Here is a 13,162-nt window from a genome sequence, read left to right as displayed (position 1 = left end):
GAACAATCATTGCATGCACATGCAGCGAGTACACTGACATGATGGTGGGCGAATGCTGACACAATGTCAATGAAGCAGCCATGGTTTAGGCCGTGTTATATGCTGGTAGAAGAGCTCCATTATGTGTGGAAGAACGCATTAGAGAAACAAGTAGTTTCAGAGGATCGTGGCAGTAATAGACGAAGACGAGCCAAAAGTGAGGAAATGAAAATATTTGTTTTAGGTGCAACTCACCAAGATCCTCATTTCAAACTACGAGAAGTTGCTGCAGTAACCTTACATCCGTGTGTCCACAAGCGCACGGTCACAAATTTCATCCTTACTACCTGTGATTGACACCGTAGCTGAATCAGAACGATTTAAATTGGAGAATTACTTTCTGTGAATGGGCCATGCATACTTTCACTATGGACGCCTTGCTGTAATGTTATCCCATGAATCCACGTTCACAAATTATAGTGCAGTGATCATAACATGCGTTACTGGACCACAAAGAGAATTCTAGACGGGTAATGTCGTTCGTCAAGGGCGTTGGTCTGTCACTGTGTGGTATGAAATCATTGGAAATGAAAGCATCGAATTTTTGCCGTCTACAATTTAGGTAATCTCCTTGAAAATGTGAGTCTAAACATTATCAGACTTATGTGGAAGCTGCACAGTGGTCACTCCTTGAAAATGTCAGTCTAGACATTAGAAGCCGTAAGTGGATGAAGTATTGTGGTCACCCACACGTTTCTATGAGTGATGTTGTGCAAGAAATGACAACAAATTTCCTGGAAGCTGGCTAAGAGGGCGTGGTCCTCAGGAACGGTCCACAAGGTCGCCCGATTTAACACCAGAGGTGACCTCAAACAGAGGATCGAGGAAGCCTGTTGATCCGTGACACAAGCGATTTTACGTCGTTTCTTATCTGTTGCTGTGTAAATAAATATTCCTTTCACTTATTATTTGGTAAGTTACAGAGAAAAACTCCTTATCTCAAACACCTTGCATATTGTAATTTTTTTATATTGCTCTAAAGGTGACCATAGTACTGGAACGGGTCATCCAGTAAGTGTGGAGTGCAGCTGGAAAACGTTCTAAGTGCCAAATTTCACATTTATCAAGAGAATAAAAAACAAAATACCTCTTTTTGTACATAACTTATTTGTATAAAAATGAGAAGGTATTCTGATCCAACAGAATTATGCTGCCCACCCCATCATGCAACAGGTAATGAGATGAATTAAAAAAATTAATTTATTAAGAACGTTCTAGTGCTGTACCAGGTAACTGACTGGTTCTAAGTGCCATAAGAAGTTTTTGTTCCAAGCGTCATTAATATAGAGGGAACAAGTCTTATTCACGATAATGCAAATGCAGAAATTTGTATATTTTGGCTAGTAGAACTCTAGTTAACAAAAACCATTTCACATATCTCTTAAATGTTTTACGAGAGAATAACAAAATTAAATCTATGAAAAGAAGGATCTCCCAGTATTGACTTCCGTTGTTGTTGTTGCTGTGGTCTTCAGTCCTGAGACTGGTTTGATGCAGCTCTCCATGCTACTCTATCCTGTGCAAGTTTCTTCATCTCCCAGTACTTACTGCAACCTACATCCTTCTGAATCTGCTTAGTGTATTCATCTCTTGGTCTCCCTCTACGATTTTTACCCTCAACGCTGCCCTCCAATGCTAAATTTGTGATCCCCTGATGCCTCAGAATATGTCCTACCAACCGGTCCCTTCTTCTTGTCAAGTTGTGCCACAAGCTCCTCTTCTCCCCAATTCTATTCAATACCTCCTCATTAGTTATGTGATCTACCCATCTAATCTTCAGCATTCTTCTGTAGCACCACATTTCGAAAGCTTCTATTCTCTTCTTGTCCAAACTAGTTATCGTCCATGTTTCACTTCCATACATGGCTACACTCCATACAAATACTTTCAGAAACGACTTCCTGACACTTAAATCTATACTCGATGTTAACAAATTTCTCTTCTTCAGAAACGCTTTCCATGCCATTGCCAGTCTACATATAAAATACATGTAAATACATATACATATAAAATCCTCCCTACTTCGACCATCATCAGTTATTTTGCTCCCCAAATAGCAAAACTCCTTTACTACTTTAAGTGTCTCATTTCCTAATCTAATTCCCTCAGCATCACCCGACTTAATTCGACTACATTCCATTATCCTCGTTTTGCTTTTGTTGATGTTCATCTTATATCCTCCTTTCAAGACACTGTCCATTCCGTTCAACTGCTCTTCCAAGTGATTTGCTGTCTCTGACAGAATTACAATGTCATCGGCGAACCTCAATGTTTTTATTTCTTCTCCATGGATTTTAATACCTACACCAAATTTTTCTTTTGTTTCCTTTACTGCTTGCTCAATATACAGATTGAATAACATCGGGGAGAGGCTACAACCCTGTCTCACTCCCTTCCCAACCACTGCTTCCCTTTCATGTCCATCGACTCTTATAACTGCCTTCTGGTTTCTGTACAAATTGTAAATAGCCTTTCGCTCCCTGTATTTTACCCCTGCCACCTTTAGAATTTGAAAGAGAGTATTCCAATCAACATTGTCAAAAGCTTTCTCTAAGTCTACAAATGCTAGAAACGTAGGTTTGCCTGTCCTCAATCTTTCTTCTAAGATAAGTCGTAAGGTCAGTATTGCCTCACGTGTTCCAACATTTCTACGGAATCCAAACTGATCTTCCCCGAGGTCGGCTTCTACCAGTTTTTCCATTCGTCTGTAAAGAATTCGTGTTAGTATTTTGCAGCTGTGACTTATTAAACTGATAGTTCGGTAATTTTCATGTCTGTCAACACCTGATTTCTTTGGGATTGGAATTATTATATTCTTCTTGAAGTCTGAGGGTATTTCGCCTGTCTCATACATCTTGCTCACCAGCTGGTAGAGTTTTGTCAGGACTGGCTCTCCCAAAGCCGTCAGTAGTTTTAATGGAATGTTGTCTTCTCCCGGGGCCTTGTTTCGACTCAGGTCTTTCAGTGCTCTGTCAAACTCCTCACGCGGCATCGTATCTCCCATTTCATCTTCATCTACATCCTCTTCCATTTCTATAATATTGTCCTCAAGTACCTCGCCCTTGTATAGACCCTCTACATGCTCCTTCCACCCTTCTGTTTTCCCTTCTTTGCTTAGAACTGTGTTTCCATCTGAGCTCTTGATATTCATACAAGTGGTTCTCTTTTCTGCAAAGGTCTCTGTACGTTTCCAGTAGACAGTATCTTTCTTACCCCTAGTAAGATAAGCCTCTGCATTTGTCCTTAAATTTGTCCTCTAGCCATGCCTGCTTAGCCGTTTTGCACTTCCTGTCGATCTCATTTTTGAGATAATAATAGTCTACAGTTTATTTAGTTATAACAAAGAAAACAAATTTTTTCGAGACATTTGAAGAAAGGCCATGTATCTAGTAATCCATTTTTTGCAGTATATCGAAAAGTTCAATAAGCAGCAAAAATCGGCCAGTGACCGTTCCATTACAAGCTGCACGTCTTTAGTGGGACGAACGTCACTGGAACTGGGGGAGGGGACCAAACAGTGAGATCGTCGGTGCCAGTAGTTGAATGGAAGCGCATAGTGTTGTCTAATAATCGCAGTTTTGGCTTCAGTGATGCAAGACGTCTAGTAGATAAATATGACTGAGGGAGCGTGTAGATGGAGCAGGAGGTAGTTCAGTGGTGTTTTGGGGTCATCTTTCGCCCACTCATTCAGCTTACCGTCAAAATGAACCAGAATATGTATTTCAACATTCTCGTTGACCACATGTTGATCTTTCTTCTACATCTTCATGATGTGATTGCTGCCGTCACTCTCATCTTCCAAGATGACAAGAACCACGTTCACACAACTTCACGCATACATTCTCGATGTGATGATTACTCAAGCATCGTATGGCAACACGACTGAAACGATAAATCAGCCGACCTTGATCCCACAGATAGGTCTAGGACTGTTTGGAAGAGCAGACGGAGCGTAGCTGTCAACACGGCTGAATTTGGTAGATCTACAGAGTCTAACCGCCAATGTGGTTTCAGACGGAACATACGCAAAGAATCTAGTGGACCCTCTTCCTCACCGAACTGAGGCCATTACCAAAGCTAGAGCGCTATTACACGGCATTAGTCTCTTTTGTCCTGTGCATAACTAATTTTTTCTCCAGTCTGCTGATTAGAGTATTGGTTTAGCGCAAAGGTGAGTAGGGGGGAATAAAAGGAACGCTACTGGTAGGAAGTCCTTGCCTTCCGCCCTTTGAGGAAAAGGGACCTGGGAGCTCACGAAAGGACATTACAAGACAAAAAAAGGATGCACCACGAAGGAACTATCCGAATAGGACGACAATCGGTAGATGTGATATACTTATACAGACAAACACATGATCACAATTTCAGAAAAATTGGATGGTTTATTCAAGAGAAAGAGCTTCACAAATTGAGCAAGTCAATAAGCGTTGATCAATCTCTCGGTCTTACGCAAACAGTTATTAGGCTTGGCGCTCTTGATGGAAATCATGCCGAATTCTGTCCAATTGCTGCCTAGATCGTCAAGATCCTTATCTGGTTGGAGAGCCCGATCCATAATGCTCCAAACGTTATCACTTGGAGAGACATCTGGCGCCCTTTCTGGTCAAAGTGGGGTTTGAAAAGTATGAATACAAACAGTAAAATCTCTCGACATGTGCGGTCGGGAATTATCTTGCTCAAAAGTAAGCCCAGGATGTCCTGCCATGAAGGGTAACGCAATGGGGCGTAGAATATCGTTGACAAATCACCGTGCTGCAAGGGTGTCACCCCAGGTTTCGGCGCCACATGGTTGGTTACAGCCAGGTTGGTATCCCACCGCTGTCCCGGACTTCTCCATACACAATTTCGGTCTGGAATCTCATTGACTGGAGTCGAATTGTCTTCAGTGATGAGTCCCGTTTCTAACGGAGTCCCGATGACCAGCGACGATTTATCTAGGAGGCCACTTTTTTTTTTTTTTTTTTTTTTTTTTTTTTTTTTTTTTTTTTTACTAGCAGCAGGGCCCCTTTGGTTGTCATCCGCGGCACCGTTACAGCACACCGTTACGTCGGTAATATTCTTCGTCCTGTTTTGTTGTCCTTCATGGCAAGCCATACTGGGCTTACGGTTCAGCAAGATAATCCCAGCTAGCACACATCGAGAGTTTCTACTGCTTCAAACAACTTTCTGTGGAGGACAACCACAGCTCAGACCCATTATAAATAACAATAACAACACTCAACAACCATTCACATTACCATAAAATTATAACAATTGAAAAGTCAAGAATGATGAGGTACTTCCAAAAGCCACATAAGGGTATGAAAGTGCTTTATTCTTGAATACCGGTTTCACATTAGTTCAGACCCATCTTCAGATTTATAATGGTTATATTTCCATATTGTAGATCGACAATTACAGAGTCCCAGCTTTCGGGAAGTTTCTGAGTGTACTCAATTTTATCATGACAATCCACCATTATGGTTTGACTCCGAACGTGGATAAATTCCCGGAAGCTGCGACTCCTAATTGCCCTCTACAGTATGGAAATATAACAATTATAAACCTAAAGATGCGTCTTTACTGACGCGAAACCGCTACTGCGAATAAAGTACCTTCGTACAGCTATGCAGCTTTTGGAAAAATCTCAATATTCTTGCCTTTTTAACTGTTATAATTTTTATGATAATTCGAACGGTTATTGAGTTTTGAGTGTTGTTACTGTTATTTCTAATGCTTGTTCTCGTGCTTGCCAAATTCTGCTGTGGCCAGCGAGGTGGCCGTAACTGTCCGTAATTGAGAAAGTTTGAATCATTGTGGGCAGGGGACTCCAATCAGGTCGGGATTTTTAGTCTGGCAGTGTTATAGACAATTGGACTGAATTTTGCACGAAATACCACAGGGGAACAACTCTATCAATCAATGCCAAGCCGAATAACTGCTTGCATAATAGCCAATTTATGAAGCTCTTTTTCTTGAACAAATCATCCAGTCTTTCTGAAATTGTAATCATTTTTTTGTCTGTAAATGTAAACAACATCTATCGACATCCGTACCAGTTGGATAATTCCTTCGTGGTATGTCTTTTTTTTCCCTTAGAGTGCACGCACAGATGAATACTCCTCCACGAAGACGCAGTTCATTCAGTGCAACGAAGAAGGCGGGAGTGGTGCACTCTGATGGAGTGCTGGGGCTGCCTGTACCGGGCAGGTGCCGCCAGGGCTGCCACAGCTGAGCCGTGTGTGGGCCCTACAAGGCACCCCGCAGCCCTCTCGCCTCCTCCATTATTCCGGGGAGGCCGGGCCGCCCCGCATTAAGGCCCTAATTCATTCCCTTCACAGCAGTAATCAACTGCCATTGTCTAGAATTAACCCCGCCCGCGCGGGCGTGCAGGCCTCGCCGAGCCGGATTACCATTTCAAAGTTGGCAAGCTTGCAGTCGGGCCCGCATAAACCCGCTGCTGCCCTCTCGACTCTGAAGCTCGCTCGAGCAAGCACTTTCCTTTTTTCTTTATATATTTTTTTTTACCCTTGTCTACCTCGTCTGCCTTCCCTCTTAGTTGTTTTCCGCAGGGAAGCTTGGGATTTCCGCGCAACGGCAAAAAGTCCGGTGACCCTTACTTTAGATACAGTCAGCAGACCTCACAAGAGTGCTCTTGGAAAAAGCTTCCCCTAGACACAATGTATCACAGATTTGTAAACACTGTGATATTTTCGCGCCTCTTAGACTACTGCAGTGGCGTTTTTGGTAGTCGCCCACCATTCAGAGATAGAACTGTTTGCTTGTAGACCAACAAGGAATTGTTGGTACTCGTGCACTATTCAGAGATTCTTTAAAAAACAAAGATATTCTTTAAAGAACAAAGATATTCTTTAAAGAACAAAGATACGTAGTGAATATTTCAAGCCGACTGGAGTGGCCAAGCGTTGCTAGGCGCTACAGTCTGGAGCCGCGTGACCGCTACGGTCGCAGGTTCGAATCCTGCCTCGGGCATGGATGTGTGTGTTGTCCTTAGGTTGGTTAGGTTTAAGTAGTTCTAAGTTCTAGGGGACTGATGACCTCATCAGTTAAGTCTCATAGCGCTCAGAGCCATTTGAACCATTTTGAATATTTCAAGTGTTGCATGGTCTTGAATGAGCAATGTGTATGAGGCGCATCTTTGTAGACTACTTACGTTCCATAGCAACAACTGACTGGAGTGATCATAATCTATAAGGTGTACTCGCTTCAGTACGTGGATATTCTGAAACAATGTGGGAGCGATACGGTGGTGCGATTTACATTACTACATGGCTAAAACGGTGCACTGTTCTAGTTGCAGGCTGCCTATCTAAAACGGCTTCCAGGTCCATCAAAATTTGATTTTCGTTATTTCATGTAATATTTAGCGAATTTATAGAATTAAAATTCTGCCATACTTTAGTCAATGAGAGACTCAATCTTAGGCTAAAGGTATAACACAATAATTCAACACAATTTGTTAGAAACCATTCAACTGGCAAGATCGCATAATTTTTTTATATAAGACAACCGTTTTCAATAGACTGCGCCCTCATCTTCAGGTCTTAAAATCTTCTTGTAGTAAAACATGCTCATTTTACGGTGATCTCACGCACAAGATATCAAGTGGATAAAATAGCATATCAAAAAGGTCTGTCACTGCCAAAATATTAAAAAAAAAACGTAAAGTACCTTGTGCAACCGGTTATGTCCAGCTATGGTCAGATTAAAATGAACATATTTTACTACAAAAAGATTTTAAGACTTGAACATGACAACACAGTGTGTTGAAACCGGTTGTCTTAAACAAAGAAAAGTATTTATGCGCTTTTGGCTGTTTTTGGCTGTTCAATGGTTTTTAAAGATTAAATAGGTGGCACTTCAGCTCTCTCAAAACGAGAAAATTTAGTTCAAGTACTAAAGTTAAAACACGCGCTCATTTTTTGAGGCAGTGTACATCATGGAGAGCAGCTTACACAGACTATATCCATCCAGTATTTGAGAATGAGTGCACTACCAGACTTCCAGCAAACCTTACTCATAATTTCAAAACTTTTCGAAGCTTGTTTCTCGCTGACACACTCTCCAACACACAAAAAATTCGTACTGTGAAGTTTGAGAATTAAGTATGACATTTTAATTTATTACTTCTTTATTGGACTTCTAACCCTGTTGGCAACACATTTTGCGACAGTCTCGACTTATATCACTGAATGTACCTGCACAATTATATCAATGTGCGACTCATAGTTCTGGAGATATGACCTTTCATATGTGGAAATTTAATCCTGCGCCAACGGCCTTGCTGCAGTCGTAACACCGGTTCCCATCAGATCACAGAAGTTAAGCGCTGTCGGGCTGGGCTAGCACTGGGATCGGTGACCATCCGGTCTGCCGAGCGTTGTTGGCAAGCGGGGTGCCCTCAGCCCTTGTGAGGCAAACTGAGGAGCTACTTGACTGAGAAGTAGCGGCTACGGTCTCGGAAACCGACATACGGCTAGGAGAGCGGTGTGCTGACCACATGCCCCTCCATATTTGCATCCAGTGACGCCTATGGGCTGAGGATGACACGGCGGCCGGTCAGTACCGTTGGGCCTTCGTGGCTTGTTCTGAAGGATTTTAGTTTTAGTCAGTTTAATCCTGCGGGTGCACAAACAGATTCACAAGAAGTGGCTCCTGTTAGACGATAGTAGATGGATAAACTTTCATGCCCTGGAACCATCTCTTTAATGTAATACCCACATTTAGTCACTACTAACAACAAATTTACGACAATTCGGACTGGAAATTGTGAAGAAACACGAGGCACTGTTGCCTGCTGAAGCGATGCAGCATGAGATAAGCCCTTGATTTTCGTAAATATGCTGTGTTCCATGAATCTTATATTTCGTATTATATTGTTTTATGCTAACACAGGGTTATTACAAATGATTGAAGCGATTTCACAGCTCTACAATAACTTTATTATTTGAGATATTTTCACAATGCTTTGCACACACATACAAAAACTCAAAAAGTTTTTTTAGGCATTCACAAATATTCGATATGTGCCCCTTTAGTGATTCGGCAGACATCAAGCCGATAATCAAGTTCCTCCCACACTCGGCGCAGCATGGCCCCATCAATGAATTCGAAAGCATCGTTGATGCGAGCTCGCAGTTCTGGCACGTTCCTTGGTAGAGGAGGTTTAAACACTGAATCTTTCACATAACCCCAGAGAAAGAAATCGCATGGGGTTAAGTCGGGAGAGCGTGGAGGCCATGACATGAATTGCTGATCATGATCTCCACCACGACCGATCCATCTGTTTTCCAATCTCCTGTTTAAGAAATGCCGAACATCATGATGGAAGTGCGGTGGAGCACCATCCTGTTGAAAGATGAAGTCGGCGCAGTCGGTCTCCAGTTGTGGCATGAGCCAATTTTCCAGCATGTCAAGATACACGTGTCCTGTAACGTTTTTTCGCAGAAGAAAAAGGGGCCGTAAACTTTAAACCGTGAGATGGCACAAAACACGTTAACTTTTGGTGAATTGCGAATTTGCTGCACGAATGCGTGAGGATTCTCTACCGCCCAGATTCGCACATTGTGTCTGTTCACTTCACCATTAAGAAAAAATGTTGCTCCATCACTGAAAACAAGTTTCGCACTGAACGCATCCTCTTCCATGAGCTGTTGCAACCGCGCCGAAAATTCAAAGCGTTTGACTTTGTTATCGGGTGTCAGGGCTTGTAGCAATTGTAAACGGTAAGGCTTCTGCTTTAGCCTTTTCCGTAAGATTTTCCAAATCGTCGGCTGTGGTACGTTTAGCTCCCTGCTTGCTTTATTCGTCGATTTCCGCGGGCTACGCGTGAAACTTGCCCGCACGCGTTCAACCGTTTCTTCGCTCACTGCAGGCCGACCCGTTGATTTCCCCTTACAGAGGCATCCAGAAGCTTTAAACTGCGCATACCATCGCCCAATGGAGTTAGCATTGGCAGATCTTTGTTGAACTTCGTCCTGAATTGTCGTTGCACTGTTATGACTGACTGATGTGAGTGCATTTCAAGCACGACATACGCTTTCTCGGCTCCTGTGGCCATTTTGTCTCACTGCGCTCTCGAGCGCTCTGGCGGCAGAAACCTGATGTGCGGCTTCAGCCGAACAAAACTTTATGTGTTTTTCTACGTATCTGTAGTGTGTCGTGACCATATGTCAATGAATGGAGCTACAGTGAATTTATGAAATCGCTTCCATCATTTGTAATAGCCCTGTATTTTCCGTCAAGTAAGACGCAAATGAAGAACGTCAAAACCTCATGACGAAAAACAAATGCGCTAGTGATTTATATACAGATGTGTAACAACGAAAAAAGGTAATGAATAACGATGATCAGTCCCATATGATGATAACATCAACGGTAAAGGACGTCAGGATAAACTGAAGAACATTAATCAGAGCGTACTGCATGTAAACAGTCTTATGTGATCAGCGGAAACGGAGGTCATCACCGTAATAGTTCGTGCTGTGGGATCGGTGTCGCACCTCCTCATACGAACTCTTGTCCAAATTCCATCAAGCAATAAAGAGATTTACATACAGTACATTTCACTTTCAGTGAGAAATGTAAAAGTTTGTCAGTCAGCAGTAATACTCGTAAGGAACATCAGGCCATCTGAAGTGCACTTCAAATTAATTGAAATCATATGCTGTGAAAATAAAGCCGATGATAGCAGTCATAGTTTGATGCTTCTTGACTGCCGTATGTAACTTAAGAAAAATATTGCCTCAAGCCTACCCATGTAAGTGAAATACCTCTTAGTTTGTGACGTTAAGTGGAGTTAATAGCACAGTGGGAAATTAAATGGGAGCATAATGTCAGGAATCAAGAAAATCGTTCCAAAAGTGAAGTCTCCGATTCTTTTGTGTTAATCAATAGTGTCTGGGCATCGTGTTACTTGTGTTATAGTAATGACTGAACAACTTACCGTCACTATCTTATCGTTTAGAACTATCTCGCGAATTTTACTGTCGTGTGTGTGTGTGTGTGTGTGTGTGTGTGTGTGTGTGTATGGTGCCGATAGTTAAAGTTGTATCATTGACGCAGGGGAAAACGTCATGGTACAAAAAAGATTTAACGAAAATTTTACCAAAAGATGCTCAAATGGCTCTGAGCACTATGGGACTCAACTGCTGTGGTCATAAGTCCCCTAGAACTTAGAACTACTTAAACCTAACTAACCTAAGGACATCACACACATCCATGCCCGAGGCAGGATTCGAACCTGCGACCGGAGCGGTCGTGCGGTTCCAGACTGTAGCGCCTTTAACCGCTTGGCCACTCCGGCCGGCCCAAAAGATGCCTGCCGCGGTGGCCGAGCGGTTATAGGCGCTTCAGACCGGAACCGCGCGACTGCTACGGTCGCAGGTTCGAATCCTGCTTCGGGCATGGATGTGTGTGATGTCCTTAGGTTAGTTAGGTTTAAGTAGTTCTAAGTTCTAGGGGACTGATGACCTCAGATGTTAAGTCCCATAGTGCTCAGAGCCATTTTACCAATAGATGGTGCTGTAAACGTCTTAACGTATGTGATGTCGGCTAAAAATATCATACTAATGGCGGGAGTCAACAGTTGTGGAATTGTTAGTTAGATAATCCCAAGATCGTACCACATCGAATGGAAAAAATCGGCTTTTCATTGTCTTGAGGACAAGATCCGCATAAAAAGCAAAATGACATAGGTTTTTGATTGTCCTAAGGCCAAAATCCGCATAAAAAGGCAAAATGACATCGGTTTCTAACTTTTGTGAGACTGGCGGAAGCCATGTTCAGTATGCTGTCCACCGTTTTCCGCCAGAAGTTGAAATCGAGCAACAGCATGTTCCGCAACAGATCGGAGTGTGTCTGGGAGTCACGTTCACAATCTGTTGCGCAGTGCGTGCTTCCAATGAAGCTACGTTCGTATTTAGAGTACTGAACAAAGTATCTTTCAGATAAGCCCACAGCCAGAAGTAAAACGGATTGAGATCAGGTGACCTGGACGGCCAGACTGTAGGAAACTGATGCCTCATAAGTCTAGTACTTCTGAAATACAAAACTGTTAAGGCTTTCGTGGCCACTTGTTGGCAAACTGCCTATTGGCTTCTGTCTCGGTTTCTTCGGCCGACGTTCATCGGATGATTCTACTGACGTTTCGCGAGCACGAGTGGCTGGCATTGTCAACGCTTCACTACCAGCAATGGAGGGTGAAGCTTTGACAATGCCAGCCACTCGTGCTCACGAAACGTCAATAGAATCATCCGATGAACGTCGGCCGAAGAATCCGAGACAGAAGCCAACAGGCAGTTTGTCATTTCCGAAACACCTCTGCAGCAGCCACTTCACTGGCTGTGCAATGTACGGAGGAGTGCCATATTGCATAAAAATGACCATACCCATACATCCAAGCTGTTGAAGACTCTCATAGCTTTTACTAGTGATGGGCCAGGTAACAGGACACGCAGGACTCATCTCCCCTTGGCATTACGAAAAACGATGTTGTCAACCCTCACTACACTGTCACCTTTGCAAAATGAAGTGGTAGCGGCTGACATGCGTTCGGGTTTTCCTGTTGCTCTTATTCCGCAATTCTGTGTACTGACATGTTCTTGTAGACCGAAATGAGCGTCGTCTGTCCACAGAACGTTACATGGCCATTCATTGCCCACTTCCAAGAGAGCAAAAAGTTCCTGAGTGAACGTTTGTCTTGCTGCCAGGTCAGCAGAATGCAACTCCTGAACACAGGTAATTTTGTATAGATAACAGTGCTGGATGTTTCGTAGGATTTTATGGATCATGCTCGCGGGCATGTCCAACGCTCGCCGGCCGCTGGTGGCCGAGCGGTTCTGGCGCTACAGTCTGGAACCGCGCGACCGCTACGGTCGCAGGTTCGAATCCTGCCTCGGGCATGGATGTGTGTGTTGTCCTTAGGTTAGTTAGGTTTAAGTAGTTCTAAGTTCTAGGGGACTTATGACCTCAGCAGTTGAGTCCCATAGTGCTCAGAGCCATTTTTTTGTCCAACGCTCGGACAGTTCCCCGTGAACTGTATATTGGTACACCACTGCCTGTTCCTCCTGCAATGCTGTGGCCACGTCCTCCACAGACGCTGTATCAACTACTTTTCTTCCTC

This window comes from Schistocerca americana, chromosome 2 (genome assembly GCF_021461395.2).
Source record: "Schistocerca americana isolate TAMUIC-IGC-003095 chromosome 2, iqSchAmer2.1, whole genome shotgun sequence".
Classification (NCBI taxonomy): Eukaryota; Metazoa; Arthropoda; class Insecta; order Orthoptera; family Acrididae; genus Schistocerca; species Schistocerca americana.
Note: the sequence above shows the minus strand (reverse complement) of the source record.